Genomic DNA, 18209 nt, shown 5'->3' with positions numbered 1-18209 from the left:
CAGATAGGTTCCCCACTCTTTCTGTGGCAACGCATCAGCTAACTTGTCCACCCATTCCTCACGATCTTTCTTAATGCTCAACATCGACATCGATCGTACTAGGTGACAGTATCTCTCAATCAGCTTCTTGGTATCCTCTCCTAGTAAACTGCTAAACAGATCAAATTCTTTCTTTAGCAACGCCTTCTTGCTTTTAACCATATTCTCACTACCTTCAAACTTGACTTTAAGAGCATCCCAGATTGATTTTGCGGTTTTGTCATGTTGAAGTAAAATAAAGATATCTTCCTTGATAGCTTGTTGAAGCAGACTGATCATCATCTTTTCTGCTTTGTACATAACACGTTCTTGATCCGTGAATTCTGATAACTCTTTGGTAACGTGTAATTCAGTTTCAGGCAACACATATTTCTTTAATATACACTCCCATGATCTAAGATGATTTGCCTGAACCCAGTTCTCGAATCGATCTTTCCACCCATAATATTCTTCGATACTCATCAATTTTGGGGGTTTCTGGGTGGTTCCCGTTTCGTTCTCTAAATTCATCGCCTGAGCAATCGCAGCTGGACTAGACGGTGTTGCAAATGCGTTGTAAAACTCGGTATCCATGTTTCACACCTATATCACCTGACGTAAAAACAAAACAAAACACAATTAGTTCTAAAAGCACTTATCAACCAACTGAATCAACCTGATACTTCGTGCGAACTGAAACACTCGAACTAATGAATATTCTGTGTAGACTGAGGGTTGACAGACTGTGCGGACTGCTAAGACTCGGATCAAATTCAGAACAATTTGACTCAGTATGTACAATCTGATGGACTTTCAACCGACCTTGCCCGACTTCCAACCGACCTGATTTGTACTTAATCAACAACAATTAACTGATAATTGTGATTGAGTCAAAAAATCTGTAGTGGGCTGATGATGTAATAGTAAATGTTGGGCCGAGAGCTTTGTTTACAACAGAGATTCACATAGACTACCCAAAATCACCTTTGACTCCAATACTTGTTGACTGACAATTTGTACAGTACTATAGCCGACACACTAATCACTCCACTAACTCACATTCAACAACTATGATCGAACACTATCCGACAAACCTTTTAAAATTTCATGCCCATTTGAGCATAATTTTTTTTAGCACATTCATTGGACCAAACTTTTGAAGACAACTTTGATAGGACCACTTCTTTTGAAACCTTTCTTGAACAAATAAAATTTATAAAAGTCGACAACTTCACCTATAAGCTAACATATGATTGAACCTTCACCCCTTTTCAAACAACAATAATTGGGCCGCACTCTTATCACTTCACATTCAACTATAAAATGGCCAAACAATTTATCACAACATCATTTCATTGAGCCTTCACACTTTTAATCACATGCGTATTAATGGCCAACATATATCTTTTAAAAGTCACTAATTGGGCCGTTATTTTTGAAAGATTATTATTGATATGTAGCCGACAACAAATAAGCGAAACTCTATTCACCAAATAAGCGAAACAACAAATACTGGGCCTTTTGAGCGGAACAATCAAGTTCAATGACACAAGAGCGAACCTATATATTGTGTTAACATAAAAGCGAAGCTAAATGTAGGTGTGTCATAAAAGCGAACTACCATGTTATATGAGCGAACCTAAAGTCATATGAGCGGACCTGTAATTTTTAAGCGAACCTATGATTTTTTGAGCGAACCTATGTTATTTGAAGCGAACCAGATGTTATATTTGGAGCGAATCTATCAATATATGTCCTAAAAGCGAACTTGGTCCAAATTTTGGAGCAAACCTATGACGATGCCGTAAAAGCGGACCTACTTCGGACCACGTTTTGACCCACTTTTATTTTGAATTTCAGCCTCAAATTTTCAAGGATTTGACAATGTACTGTAACACACAATCTGTGAAATTTTGAGCAAATTCCGAGCGTAAAATCTCGCTCTGACGAAGAAAGAAGGTGTAGAAGTAAGAATATGTGATGAAATCCAGCAAATCTCAATAGAACTCCTCCTCCTGAAGCTCTGATACCAATTGTAGAATCGGATTCTGACCCGCACGAGTCAATCAGAGGAGTTTGATCAGATACAGGTGCGGAAAACAAGTACCTGATGTAAAAACAGCTAGATATCTTCTTAAATCTCTTTGTTGATTAATTTGACAGCTTTTACAATCAATTCTCACACCGGCAGCACCTCGGTATGGAAATCAGAAGGTTACAAATGAGGTCCTCTTTTGTGGTATATATAGTCCAGGTAGGTTCCCTTATACGGACATGTCCGTATAAGCGGACCTGACGAATAAGCGGACCTCCCATGTCCGTATAAGCGGACCTGACACAAAAGAGGATCTCCTATGTCCGTATAAGCGGACCTTCTCTCTAAAACACATAAACTCTCCAGTTTTCTCGTAAAACGCGCCCTAATCTATACATTACAATGAAAGACTCGATCTAAGACGAAATCAACAGATGTAGTGCACCAACAAAAACACCAAAATATGATAATTTTCAAACAAAATCCGATGAACACGACGGAGAACGCGAAGAACACCAACCAAAAAATACCGAAAATCTTGAATCTTTTATATCAAAACCGAGCCTGGTAACAAGGTCTAAAAGCTCTGATACCAATTGTAAGTCCCGATTTACCGGATCCCTCAATGACATAAAAAAAACCACGTGATTAGGCAGAATCTAAACACGTAGTGATTCAAGAAAAAGGAAAAACAAGAAATATGAGATTAACACAAGATTTATTTATCTCCGAGATAATAAACGCTCACGATCTTCGATTTATTTATGTACATTTATTTTATGTTTTCTTTGGCGCATTGTGTGTTTAACTGAGCGCACTTGCATGATTTATTATACGATTATAATATATATATATATATATATATATACATATATATATATATATATATATATATATGCACATATATATATATACATATAAATATATATATATAGGGAGAGGATCATGAGAAAACTACTTCTAAATGAGAAAACTAGAAAACTAACTAAAAAGCCTAAAAAAAAGCCAAAAAACATACCAAATTTTTTTTTACAACTATTTATAAAAAAATCGCTACTTTTTATATCTAAAAAATTTTTCAATTTTTTTTGTTGTACTGCACATATGCACTATATCCGTAATAGTGCACATGTGTAATACAACAAAAAAAAAATTACTATTTTTTTAAAATAAAATTTCCCGTGTATAAAAACTAGCGATTTTTATAAAAAAAATGTAAAAAAAAATTTTGGTATGTTTTTTTAGGCTTTTTTAGTTAGTTTTTTGGTTTTCTCATTTAAACTAGTTTTCTCATGATCCATCCCCTATATATATATATATATATATATATATATATATATATATATACAAACGCTGATATTCGAACTCTTAGTTGAAACCGTAATAGGTAACCAAGTTCATTCGCTTAGCCCAACATACAGATGGTAACCCGAAGCCCGACCCCGCTCCCTGTTTTGGACCAGCAATGGCCCAACCCGTTATCCCACCATTACTTTGCGGCCCAGATTATTAAAAATTAAAAGAAATTCACAAGCTAACTGTCTCAAACCCCGTCCGCAAGTAAATCCTCCATGTGAATCCGTAACTCGGGCACTATTAAGTTGGGATCACCCGCGACCCATTGAACCTCGACATCTGAACTGATACAGCCATACATACTCAAACATCCATTCCCATGCCAAAATAATCCTTTATCACAATACTAAATTAAATCATGATGGCATCTAGAAATAATAATGGTGTGATCAGAAAGCATATTATCATTTTTTCCCATGTTACATGCATACCCCTAAATCATTAATATATATATGCTTTCTTGTAAATTCTGGTAACATGAACCGTTTCTTTTTGTTTTCTAAACTTTGTCTTGCTCATACACTCTGTTCCAAGCAACTCAACATTTAATGTTGGTTTATTTATGTTACGTATGCATGCTCAAAACCCAAACACCCCATAACCCCCTTGATTCACGGCCCAAATTTTATTACTCTCGGGCCACACGATGAATCCCAACCGCCCCCATATATTTAAACCTTATTAAATATCTATGCATGATATTAGATAAAAAAAAAAATCCTAAACCAAACCCTAACCAATGAAGATAACTCTACTGCCTCTATTTTCCCTCTTGTGCACTTTTTTGGACGAAAAGAAAGAAGCACCAAGGGTTTCCAATCACTAGGTATCGCATCTTGTTGTTAGTTTATAGTTCTAGTAGTTCATGCTTACGTTCGTTTATAAATCTTTTGTAACATGGCTGTGTTTTTCTCGTTTCGTGATAATTATGAATGTTCTTGATGATACTTGTAGTGTTAGTTGTTAAAAATCGTGAGTGTATAATGTTTAGGTTGAATCGCGGGTTCGGGTATGTCTCTCGGGTGTTGGTTATGGGTTAAACCCGGTGGTTAGTTGTAAATTAGTTGCAACATGGTCTTACTTATGATATAAACCTGCTGTGAATTAATGTTTATGTGTCACGGGTTAGCTAGTCAATCGTTTGCGGGATCGGGTAACGATAAAAATAAGCTGTCAAACATTTACAACCGACTTTATTCAGCTGTTGTCACACCCCGAAATATCAGAGCTTGGCGTGATTGGACAGGTATCTTCGTTGCACAGCGGAAGCAAATATAGTTAAGACTTTTAGAAAATGAACGCCACTAATTACTCGACTCTTCATGGTTCTCCTATTCCAATTGTGCCTTGTCTTAGAAATGCAACCTGAGAATGAAACATGCGAATAATCAACATAAAGTTGAGCGAGTTCATAGTTTATTTGTAAAAGATTTGAAATAAATCTTTTTGAATGACCGGTTTTTGTTGTATTGTTGAATGTTTAAATACTTGAATGAAAACATGGTATGTAACTTGTAGAATGTATGAATGTTTGAATGTAACTTGTAAAACGTATCTGTAACTAGTACTATGAATGTTTGAGATCGCTCGTGGTTTGCAAGGCCACTAACATGTGTCACGACATAGGAAGCCACCAAACCTAGGCATTTTTGTCAACTTTGACTGAGACACAGAAGCACTCATTAGTAGAAGTAGGCCAAGACTGGGTTTCCTGAAGCCCATTAGATCTAACCTTTTGTTCTGCGGTCTGAATGTATACGTTGATTAATGGTGCTTATAGTGCCCTATTCGAGACATGATCTAGAGTGTTTCACTTGAATGTTTTTGTACTCCATCACACCATATGAAAACATTGTAATATATATATCTTGTAAACTCTTGTATTTGTATATTCCCATAGTTTAGAAAACTAGAACTCGTGTGTATGCATTCTTCGAAAATACGTTTGTTTGAAAAACCGGTATAAAACATAAGCTTTTCGTAAACCATTTGTGTCAGTTAAAACTTGCTTGTATAATGGTTTAGAAATATGTAATTCTTGTATGCTTTGCAAAAAGTGCATGTCTTTCCACCCTGAAAACATTTAGAAAAAAATGTAAAACTGTAAAAAGGCGGGGTTATGAACTCACCTGAATATTCCTGTGCAAAGCTAGTTATATACAACTTCGCGATGTCATTTCCAAGACGAGACTCGCTAGCGTGCATTCTACAATATTCCTAACACGGAATATTTAATAAGTCTCTAAATAAATCCGGTAACTAGTCTACGTGTTACCGAGCTCTACCGAATCGTTGACAATAAGTTGTTAGGTTAATAAAAATGATTAAGTTATAATTAAGTTATACTTTGTCGCCACGAGAAGTCGTTTGTGTATATAGGAATAGTCGTACAAAAGTAATATATAATAAACTTGTATTATATATATATATATATATATATATATATATATATATATATATATATATATATATTGTGACACCTGTGTCACTTCAACCATCAAACAAATGCCAAATCAATGAAATATTGTATTTCATACTTGGGATTTGTAAAAATATGTGCATCGTTGGCACATATCAATTCATGTCCGATTTCAAGCCTTAAATCGCTTTCTGGAAGGTTATACGCAAACTGATGCGTAAATATAACCAATTAAATGCAACAAACTCCCCGGAATAGTGAAATAGGCTTAACATACCTTAAATAACCTTTAAATAACTTAGAAACAAGTTTTGGAGGGTTTGGTTTGTTGAAATCAAGTTTGTTCGATCGCAGGGACTAATTGTGTCAAACTGCGTAACTATACCGATTTGTATAGTAACGAACCTTCCGGAACTTGATCATAAGTTAAATATGCCCTAAATATCCCTTACATAGCTTAGAAATAGGCTTTGAGGTGTTTGGTGCGCAAAAATAAACTTTTGGTCATTCAGGGACTAAAAGCGTCAAAAAGTGCACAAGTTAGCATTTTCGCTCATATCTTACGTTCTGAATACATCTGGACATCCAAAAATTTATGTAATCTTTAAAATACTTTATTTTAGTGATTGGCATGATAAAATTCCATTCGTCGCTTAATATGGATCGGTTTTGCGTTCGTTACGACTTCCGTCGTAATTTACCAACAACGCAACCGTACGACCAAACGAGCCGACATCCGGGATATTTTTGAGCACATTTCAAGTTCCCTATACTTTAACTTCATTTTAGAGCCTTGAAATGAGGTTACCGGGCTTAAACTTGTCAAAAATGAGCCGAAATGCAAGATTCTGAAGTTCAGGGACCAAAATCGACATTCTGCCATAGTTATCTTAGGAAGGGACCAAAATGAAAAATCTACATTCCAGCTTTTTCCAGCTGTTCCCCTCATTTGCACATGGTTTTAATGAAACTATGGGCTACCACGGTTTCACAAAACCATGGGCACATGTGTACGGATGAGATCGAAGCTCGTTTTACGATGAACGATCCTAACGGTTCTAGATTTCCTATAAATACCCACCATGTTTTCATTCATTCCTCACATTTGAATCTGATTCAAGCTCTCTAAGTGGAAGTATATGCTTCCTACCTAAGAGAGAATCGGGTTCAAACCTTGCGGGGACCTTCTGTAAGTATTCTTTCGCGTTTTTCATTCGTTTTTATCGTTAAAGTCAAACTGCATTTGACTTTCTGCATTGACCAGTTTATGGTCAATGCGAAGTTTGTTTGAACTTCATAACGTGAGCGTAATCACGATGGTTATAGTCCCTAGTGACTATACCTACTGATTACCACGTTATCTAGGCTCAGTGAGGAGTCGTAGTTTCGGCCAAAATGCGTTTTCTCGCGTATTTTGTAACCAAACTACTCTAGGGTATTAAAACCGTTTGTTTTAATACAAAACCTGTTTTCTAACTTAACTAAACATGTTCTAGCATGTTAAGCTCGTCACTTTTTAGATTAGTGCTTATGTAGGGTCGTAAGGTAAGCGATCTAAACAATCGCTTATACTTTCGAACCCGACCCGTTTGGTCGATCATTAGGATCCGACCAAACATGTTTAGTGACCATAGTTGTATAGGGAATAACCTTCTGAGGTTATACCTTATGGTCACCTCGTTTAAGTAGTTCTATGATAAGTAGTTTATATGCCTTAGGTAAATTACCAAAATGCCCTTTTCATACATAATTGGTAATTAAGCATATGTAACCTAAATTTTTCTCACATAACTGATTATGTAACATATTTAAACATGTTTTGGCATATAATACTTGTCATAGGGCTAGTTAGATGTCTCGAACGCGTTTTACGCAAACGACGCGTTAAAGTAGCGCAAGCTACCTAAACGGGTCGTGATGGGTCGTAAGCACTTAGGATAGGTTTCATTTTTGTATGTAGGCCTTGTTAAACCATATCATATGAGTTCCCACACTCATTTGGTTTACGAGACCTCATACTATCCGATCTCCCGATTTAGGTCCGGTTTATTTACGTAGTTATCTATACTAGGTGCCGTTTGATTCCGGGACTCCTCTAGCTTGCTCAAGACTTCTAAGCACTCTCAAGTGAGTACATAGTCCCCTCTTTTACTGTTTTCAACTGTTTTGGGGTGAAGCATGTGTACCTATCTGTTATTTTCATGATTTCAAAGTATAATTGATTATACATGTTAGTACTTATCTTTTGACAAACTAAATGACTATCTATGGTTTAAACACTGATTTTTCAAAGATTATGAAATTAATTGTTGGAATAGTACTTATTTTTGTTCACCAGACCGGTTGGTAGTATGATATAGCGCTATAGGATTTGACACCCCATTCCTGTTGTCATGGAATGTCTGAAACCAATTTGTTGCTCCATCCAAATAGGGATTGCCTTTGTGGTATTTCTATAGTCTCAAAGGTGTATTTTGATACACTAGATCTGAATGAATTCTTAAATCACATTATTTTTGTATATTAAGTTATACTCCCAAAAGTATAGTTTGATATGCTCTCATATGGGATATTGTACAAAAACCAACATATATTTTGTTAATCATTAAAACATAGTTTTATATGTTATCTTCATAATCCAAAACATAGTTTTAATATGTTATTTTCAAACCAAAACATAGTTTAATATGTTATTTATAAATCCAAATTATACTTTTGATATACTACTGAAAACTTATTTATGTTACCAACTAAAGTATGGTAAATATACTATTTACTTAATGACTGGTTTTTGGTTAGTGTTTAGATAACGGGACGGGTGTAATAGGATGAAAACATGGTAGATACGCCGCTGGTACTTCTTATATATAAGTGTTTTCATCGCATCACATACCGTGGCGTTATTTAGTACACTTGGGTTAATGGTTTTGGAACTAAAATATATTTTAATATATAACTTATTCAACTTTCTTAAAACCGAAGTATATTTTTATATATACTATGAAACTTTTTATCAAAATATTGTTTTTCAAAACAATATAGTTTTATACAAACTTATTCTATTTACTCATTTAATTTCCTATGTATTATTATTCTATATCATCTGATTTCTTATAAATGATTTATAAAAGAAAACCTTTTTCAAGGATCATGACTGTTTTTATTAAAACCTTTTCTTTAAACTTATAAGTCATGAATCCTAAATCAATAAAACCTATGTATCTCACAGGCATTTTTATGCTGACGGACCTATTTTTACACATGTTTCAGGTGCTGCTTTGTGATGACTGATGATATATGCTTCACTTAGGATGGACTCGTGCCTTAGCGACTTTAAACTTGAAAGATAATAGTTGTACTTATTTGATTGTATTTAAACAATGAGTTCATTTATTCAATAAAACAAAATTATTTATTCCATGGTTGTGAAACAATGATTCTGTTACAACACTCCCCGACGTTTCCGCCACGTTTTGTTGTTTTACGTGGTCGGGGTGTGACAGAAAAGTTGGTATCAGAGCCAATGGTTATAGGGAATTAGGTTATTAGTAATTTTTTTGACCTAGACTATAACCTTCCTAGGACCCTAACACAAGTTATCTTGTGTTTGTTTTTAAAACAATACTGTCACTTATTCTTAAGTGACAACCACAATAAGAACACAAATTTCTATCCCGCTTTGAAAACTAATCATCTGTTCTAGGATGATTTATTATATGGTTTTGAACCCTTTAAGTTTTCAAAATCCCATCAAAGTTTGGTCTAAATAATGTGAACACGTGCAAACTGGAAGGGTGGGTGCCTGTACCTTGAGTTTTCTGTCTAAGGCTAGAGTGTTCGTACAAATCCGCAGTATTGGACCAGTCACTCATACCTGGGAACTCTTGGGGTGAGTGTCCACTTATAGGTGAGCATGTCTTCGCGATGCATTATTTTTGACCTATTTACTTTGATTAATGACCATGTGTCGTTTGTTGCTTTGTAGTAACAAACAAATGACTGCCATCTTCGCTTTCATCAATTTTGTCTCATCTCATTCTTTTTGACTAATCCTTTCACTTGTTTTCCTTCCTGTTTCCCCTTTTAGAATGCCTCCTCGGCGCGAAAATCCGCTCTCAAATGCCGAAATGGCAGATATTCTGGCACAGCACATGGCTGCCGCACTCCCAAACATTATAGCTCAAGTGAAGCAAGCCAGCAACAACCAGAATGCTCCCTGCAATTTCAAAAGTTTCAATTCAGCTAACCCCCTCAAATTTAGCGATTCTGAAGGAGCAACTGGGCTCCTACAGTGGTTCGAAAGCATTGAAAGTACGTTTCGTCACGTTCAGTGCCCTGAAAATCGGAAAGTCGAGTTTGCATCTAGTGTATTTCAGAAGAGGGCTCTCACATGGTGGAACGGAATTATGAGGGACCGTGGTGCTGAGGTCGCATTAGCACAAACTTGGGCTGAGCTTAGGGCTCTTATGATGAGGGAGTTTTGTCCTCGTCATGAATTGAGGGCTTTAGAAAGGGAATTTGATGACCTGAAGCAAGACAGCGGTGAGCATCGCGCCTATACTGACCGCTATGAGGAATTGAGCCTGCTATGTCCTGCTATGGTTACACCTGTGGATAAGGCGATTGAGAAATATATTGATGGTCTTCCTGACCTAGTTCAGGATATTGTTACTGGCAGCAACCCTACTACTGTCAGACAAGCCATTGAATTATCTGCCACTCTGACTGAATCCCACATCAGAAAGAAAAAGCTTTTTCGAAAAGGCGACCCAAGACCATCCGACAAGACTTCTCCAGCTGAGCCAAAGGAAAAGCAGGTTGAAGGATCCAAGAAGAAGAAGCGTAAGGCTTCTCAAAACTGCGCCATCACTGCTCAAGAGAAACAGGTTGCACCAAACCAGCCAGCACAACCTCGTAAAAGGCAAAACTATGTTGGTACCGCACCTTTGTGCAACAAGTGCAACCGTCATCATTTGGAGCAGGAGCAGTGTCACAAGTGTACCCACTGTGGGCGATTGGGACATTTGATCAATGTCTGCCGTTATGCAAATCAAGCTGCTGCAAACCCTGCTGCTGTTCAAGCATGGTTCCCACCGGGGTCATGTTATAACTGTGGTGACCTTACTCACTACAGAAACAATTGCCCAAAACTTGTTAACATACCTCCAGCGCGTGGACGAGCATTTAACATCAATGAGGCAAACGTAAACAATGATGCAGCAGTGAACAATTAGTGTTTTGTTATTTCCTCTGGTTGTTATCTTTTGACATTTAAAGACAAGTCAGTTGTTATATAAATAAAAATTCATCGTTTTTATTTTTAACTGATGCAATTGTATGAATGTTTGATGCAACCTTATGATGTCAACACAAAGACAAACTACTCGTGTGGTTCTGTCATCATTATGATCACTTGTGATCTCCCCAAGAACCTTTAACGCTCGTTTCTTTTAAGAAACAAAGCCAAACTCCTGTTGAAGATCCTTCTATCCCCATAGATAGATTCTTAATGATTAAAGTGCCAAATAAAATCCACGGATTGGATTTTCTGGTGTGCTTTAATTATCCGTGTCCAAAGATAACAAATTAAAGATCAAGTTAACTAATTATGTGATTATGTGCTTATATGTTCTCTTATATGTTTTGTGTGATCCATCCAAATCCTCATAAAATCTTCCATATATTATATGAGGGATTCATAGTAGGATATCCAAAGGTACTATCTTAAATCCTTAATGGACTTCTACATTGTAGTAAAGTCCCTTGGGTTTTAAAGTACTATACTATAATTGGACCCCTTGAGTGGTCTAGTTAAACAGATTGATTTAAAAATCTGGTTAGAAATATCATGTGATGATATAATTGAAAAGATCCCTTAAAGTGGTCTATTTAAGGAGATCGTACGACGGTCAAGTTAAGGAGATCATGTGTTGATCTAGTTAAAAAGATCGTTCATTGATCTAGTTAAAAAGATCCTTTGGTGGTCTAGTCAAATCGCTTCATGTTTATTCAATTGATTTTTTCCCTTACGCATTATGAAATGAACTGTGCGGACTGTGCAACGAATTACGTAATTATGGAGGCCTACATAATTATGGAATTCAGTGCACAGAAACCACAAGAAGTTTTGTCATGTGTTAAGACCAATAGTGACAAGAGTAATAATACGGGAGAAGTCTTAGACCTTGACCGATGTCATTTTATCTTACACTCCCCAATTCTGATTTCAAGCACACACAAGTTTCCTATGATAAGTCTTCATGAGAAACGTTCTTCTGTCCATAGTTCGGAACTCCATATTTTGTTACTACAAGGACTTCACTTTGATACTTGTCAATTTCGCTAAGAATCCTAACATGGCCCAGAGTTTTACTTAGGGTTCGAGGGATTCATTTGAAAGCGAAACCATCACAGTTGTCTTCACAAGTTCCCCTAAAATTAAATTTCGGGACGAAATTTCCTAAAGTAGGGGAGACTGTGACACCTGTGTCACTTCAACCATCAAACAAATTCCAAATCAATGAAATATTGTATTTCATACTTGGGATTTGTAAAAATATGTGCATCCTTCGCACATATCAATTCCTGTCCGATTTCAAGCCTTAAATCGCTTTCTGGAAGGTTATACGCAAACTGATGCGTAAATATAACCAGTTAAATGCAACAAACACTCCGGAATAGTGAAATAGGCTTAACATACCTTAAATAACCTTTACATAACTTAGAAACAAGTTTTGGAGGGTTTGGTGTGTTGAAATCAAGTTTGTTCGATCGTAGGGACTAATTGCGTCAAACTGCGAAACTATACCGATTTGTATAGTAACGAACCATCCGGAACTTGATCATAAGTTAAATATGCCCTAAATATCCCTTACATAGCTTATAAATAGGCTTTGAGGTGTTGGTGCGCAAAAATAAACTTTTGGTCATTCAGGGACTAAAAGCGTCAAAAAGTGCACAAGTTTGCATTTTCGCTCATATCTTACGTTCTGAATACATCCGGACATCCAAAAATTTATGTAATCTTTAAAGTACTTTATTTTAGTGATTGGCATGATAAAATTCCAACCGTCGCTTAATTTGGATCGTTTTTGCGTTCGTTACGACTTCCGTCGTAATTTACCGAACAACGCAACCGTACGACCAAACGAGCCGACATCCGGGATATTTTTGAGCACATTTCAAGTTCCCTATACTTTAACTTCATTTTAGAGCCTTGAAATGAGGTTAACGGGGCTTAAACTTGTCAAAAATGTGCCGAAATGCAAGATTTTGAAGTTCAGGGACCAAAATTGACATTCTGCCATAGTTATCTTAGGAAGGGACCAAAATGAAAAATCTAAATTCCAGCTTTTTCCAGCTGTTCCCCTCATTTGCACATGGTTTTAATGAAACTATGGGCTCCCATGGTTTCACAAAACCATGGGCACATGTGTACGGATGAGATCGAAGCTCGTTTTACGATGAACGATCCTAACGGTTCTAGATTTCCTATAAATACCCACCATGTTTTCATTCATTCCTTACATTTGAATCTGATTCAAGCTCTCTAAGTGGAAGTATATGCTTCCTACCTGAGAGAGAATCGGGTTCAAATCTTGCGGGAACCTTCTGTAAGTATTCTTTCGCGTTTTTCATTCGTTTTTATCGTTAAAGTCAAACTGCATTTGACTTTCTGCATTGACCAGTTTATGGTAATGCGAAGTTCGTTTGAACTTCATAATGTGAGCGTAATCACGATGGTTATAGTCCCTAGTGACTATACCTACTGATTACCACGTTATCTAGGCTCAGTGACGAGTCGTAGTTTCGGCCAAAATGCGTTTTCTCGCGTATTTTGTAACCATACTACTCTAGGGTATTAAAACCATTTGTTTTAGTACTAAACCTATTTTCTAACTTAACTAAACATGTTCTAGCATGTTTAGCTCGTCACTTTTTTAGATTAGTGCTTATGTAGGGTCGTAAGGTAAGCGATCTAAACAATCGCTTATACTTTCGAACCCGACCCGTTTGGTCGATCATTAGGATCCGACCAAACATGTTTAGTGATCATAGTTGTATAGGGAATAACCTTCTGAGGTTATACCTTATGGTCACTTCGTTTAAGTAGTTCTATGATAAGTAGTTTATATGCCTTAGGTAAATTACCAAAATGCCCTTTTCATACATAATTGGTAATTAAGCATATGTAACCTAAATTTTTCTCACATAACTAATTATGTAACATATTTAAATATGTTTTGGCATATAATACTTGTCATAGGGCTAGTTAGACGTCTCGAACGCGTTTTACGCAAACGACGCGTTAAAGTAGCGCAAGCTACCTAAACGGGTCGTGATGGGTCGTAAGCACTTAGGATAGGTTTTATTTTAGTATGTAGGCCTTGTTAAACCATATCATATGAGTTCCCACACTCATTTGGTTTACGAGACCTCATACTATCCGATCTCCCGATTTTGGTCCGGTTTACTTACGTAGTTATCTATACTAGGTGACGTTTGATTCCGGGACTCCTCTAGCTTGCTTGTTAGTTGCTCAAGACTTCTAAGCACTCTCAAGTGAGTACATAGTCCCCTCTTTTACTGTTTTCAACTGTTTTGGGGTGAAGCATGTGTACCTATCTGTTATTTTCATGATTTCAAAGTATAATTGATTATACATGTTAGTACTTATCTTTTGACAAACTAAATGACTATCTATGGTTTAAACACTGATTTTTCAAAGATTATGAAATTAATTGTTGGAATAGTACTTATTTTTGTTCACCAGACCGGTTGGTAGTATGATATAGCGCTATAGGATTTGACACCCCATTCCTGTTGTCATGGAATGTCTGAAACCAATTTGTTGCTCCATCCAAATAGGGATTGCCTTTGTGGTATTTCTATAGTCTCAAAGGTGTATTTTGATACACTAGGTCTGAATGAATTCTTAAATCACATTATTTTTGTATATTAAGTTATACTCCCAAAAGTATAGTTTCATATGCTCTCATATGGGATATTGTACAAAAACCAACATATATTTTGTTAATCATTAAAACATAGTTTGATATGTTATCTTCATAATCCAAAACATAGTTTTAATATGTTATTTTCAAACAAAAACATAGTTTAATATGTTATTTATAAATCCAAAGTATACTTTTGATATACTACTGAAAACTTAATTATGTTACCAACTAAAGTATGGTTAATATACTATTTGCTTACTGACTGGTTTTTGGTTAGTGTTTAGATAACGGGACGGGTGTAATATGATGAAAACATGGTAGATACGCCGCTGGTACTTCTTATAAAGGAAGTCGTGTGGTACAATAATTGAAATAAATATAAAAATTATATTTATTTTTATAAAACAGATTCGTGTTACGCGTTGTTTGAAATATATATATATACTATATTTATTTATAAAAGGGTTGAGTTTACGTTTGAAATAAATATAATAATAACTATATTTATTTTGTATAATAGTTTGCGTCGTCGTCGTTTTTGCAAGTTATAAAGTGTCCTCGAAATACATGCATTTGTATCTAGTTTTATAAAGGTCGTTGGAATCCAATTTCTTTTCGTTATATAATAAAACGCGTGTTGTTTTTACGGATTTTCACGAAAAACGGGCAGAGTTTCCTCTGTTTTTGGATGGCCCCGACAACACAAATTGTCGTTTTATTTTCAAAAACCAACAAGATTCAACAATATAAACTCAAGTTATAAGAACAAAGTAATACAGGAAGCCGCAACTTTATAATTAACGATTTTTCTTATTCGGTTCGAGAGCTCGTTTATCATGTAAATAAAATTATAGAAATAACGAAATAAACGCGCCGTTAATTTTTACCAAGTCTTCATGTCGAAATGTCGACTGAGTTGACCGAGTCAACCGAGTTAACCGAGTCGAGTTTACTCAGTTTGACCGAGTCTTCCCGAATCATGAACCGCGAACCGCCGCTAACTTTTGTTGATCGAGCCGAACCTGTTGACCTGAACCGTTGACTGCTGACTTTTATTGACTGACCTTGACCGAGTTGACTCGGTTGAGTTGACCGAGTCAACCGAGTTACACCGAGTCGAACCGAGTTGAGCTGAAGTACTCCGAGTCGAACCGAGTTGAGCTGAAATCGGATCCGCTTTCCCGAACCTGAACACCCGAGTCAAACATAAACCGAACCAAACTTTAAGCATCTAATCTGAACCGAAACTTACCTAAATAACCTGAACATGAACTAATCGGACCCGAAACCTGTGTACTTCGCCGGATAAAGGCAATGTCCGGCGGTCATTGGCACCGACTGCCGGTTCTCTCTCTCTTCTCTCCGCTTGTTGTCGCCAAACCACCACCGGACAGTGGTGGTGGTGGTGCTCCGATTGTCTGTCGAAGAAGAAAAGGGAAGGGGGTGGATGTTGCCGTCGTTCAGAGCCACCACCGTCGCCAGTGGTCTCACCGGAGAAGAGACGAAGGTCGTGGGGGTGGGTGGGTGTGCTTGATCGGCCGTCGCACAGCTCGAAGAGGAAGGGGAACCGAGAAAAAGGGGGGTGCATCGCCAGGAATCGGTACGCCGGAGAAGCTCGCCGGATCGCCGCCGCCGCACCAGTTTGCCGGAAAGAAAGAGAGTTCGGTGTGTGTTGTTGTTGTTTGCCTGTTTGTTTGGTCTGAATAAATCAAACATCAGTGAGGGTAGGCTCTAATTATAATTAGGACTTGCTAATAGGCTTTGGGCTTGGGCCCAAGGCCCACAAGTCCAAAGCTCGCGTTTTAAGAGGCCTGTTAATCTCTACGAACCCGTCTTCGATGCCCGAAACCAACGTAACATAGTAAAATAAAATTTAAGATTCGAAAATGTGTAAAATAGTGCCGGTAGATGTCTTTTGCGCATTCGTTTGTCGATAACGTAAAGTCGCGTGATTTTCATCGTTTTTGACCGTTTTTCAATCCAGTTTTGGCTCTGGTATTTAAGACTTAATTACGAATAAAATATATCGTAAAAATTTAACATTTTTCAGAATTGTCAGTATTTCGTACGGTTTCAGTTCGGTGTCGAGTAATATTCAGTAGGTCTCTCTATAAACCACCGTTCACGCACTGTAAAGTCGAATAAACGTTCATGGGCACTCCAAGGGTCTGATTAAGTTAATTGCGTCTTAAACACTATTTAATGTCATGTAAATCGTCTATTAATCACGTAATTAAGGTCGTAAACTACCGGTTGTCACATTCTCCCCCTGTTAATAAAATTTCGTCCTCGAAATTTAGACTACGTTAACTCCTTTGAGTTACGTTATGCATAAGTAAATACAAATAATGTCAAAGGAAACGAGACATACTGATACTGTCACCAGTGTGACCAAGTTAACAGAGGTCCAATAAAAGAGGAATTTCGACCAAAAGAACTCCAAATGGACGTTTACAATATGTAAATGAATGTTAGAAACAATAACATTCGCTAGGAGAAGATTAGAATCAACAAGCCCAAACGAAATTGTTTTGTATGAAATGCTCAATCATGATCAGCCCAAGCTGCAAGTTCGACCGACGCCACAAGGTGTCGTAGTAATAAAAAATAATTCAATAATAGTGGTGATCAAACAAGTATCACCTGCGTTTGAAGTCAATTGAAAGCGCAATAATAAATCGAAGCGGATTTAACCTAAATCAATAAATAAATAATTAAATCCGTACATGGGATTAGCGTAAGCTTCAATTTAGTGAAACTGTCCCCTCAAGGTGTCGAAATCAACAAACGACATAATGGAGTCGTAGACCAAACAAATCTACTACGACTCAGAACAATGAAACGCTTGTTAAACGAATTCGAATGTGATGTTTTCAATACATCATACAGTGTCTTGAATTGAATATGTGAAATGAACAAGTTCAAACAATTGAATTTGACTTCGGCGCAAGCCGACAATAATTGCATGTATCGACAAGAAAACTTTCGGCATGGTCACAACGAAAACCATGTATGTAACTTGAAAAGGAAGGGATTTCAAGAAAATGTGTTGACCTGATAACGAAGAAGCCAACAATTACAATAATGCAGGTCATTCGAACCACAAATCAATAATTAGATTTAGCGAAACAATATTTGAGCTTCAATGAAACGCTTTATTCAAAACGAAACCACATGCGTAACAAACGATGCATGCGTAACATATGAATTTTTAAGAAATGAAGCAAATGAACATTCGCTATAATGAAGAAGTTATTGTGATGCAAAGACCATTAAGAGGAGTAGAGATGCAAAAATCTACTAAGTAAATGTGAAAGTCGAAATTTCAATAGAAGAAATTTGAGGACTTTACCTGGGATTGCGTGTGATATCCGGTGTTAGGTGACATTACCATGGAATGTCGAATATAGCGTACTTGTCATTA

The sequence above is a fragment of the Helianthus annuus genome, chromosome 4, assembly GCF_002127325.2.
Source record: "Helianthus annuus cultivar XRQ/B chromosome 4, HanXRQr2.0-SUNRISE, whole genome shotgun sequence".
In the NCBI taxonomy this organism is placed as follows: Eukaryota; Viridiplantae; Streptophyta; class Magnoliopsida; order Asterales; family Asteraceae; genus Helianthus; species Helianthus annuus.
This window is presented reverse-complemented; position numbering follows the sequence as displayed.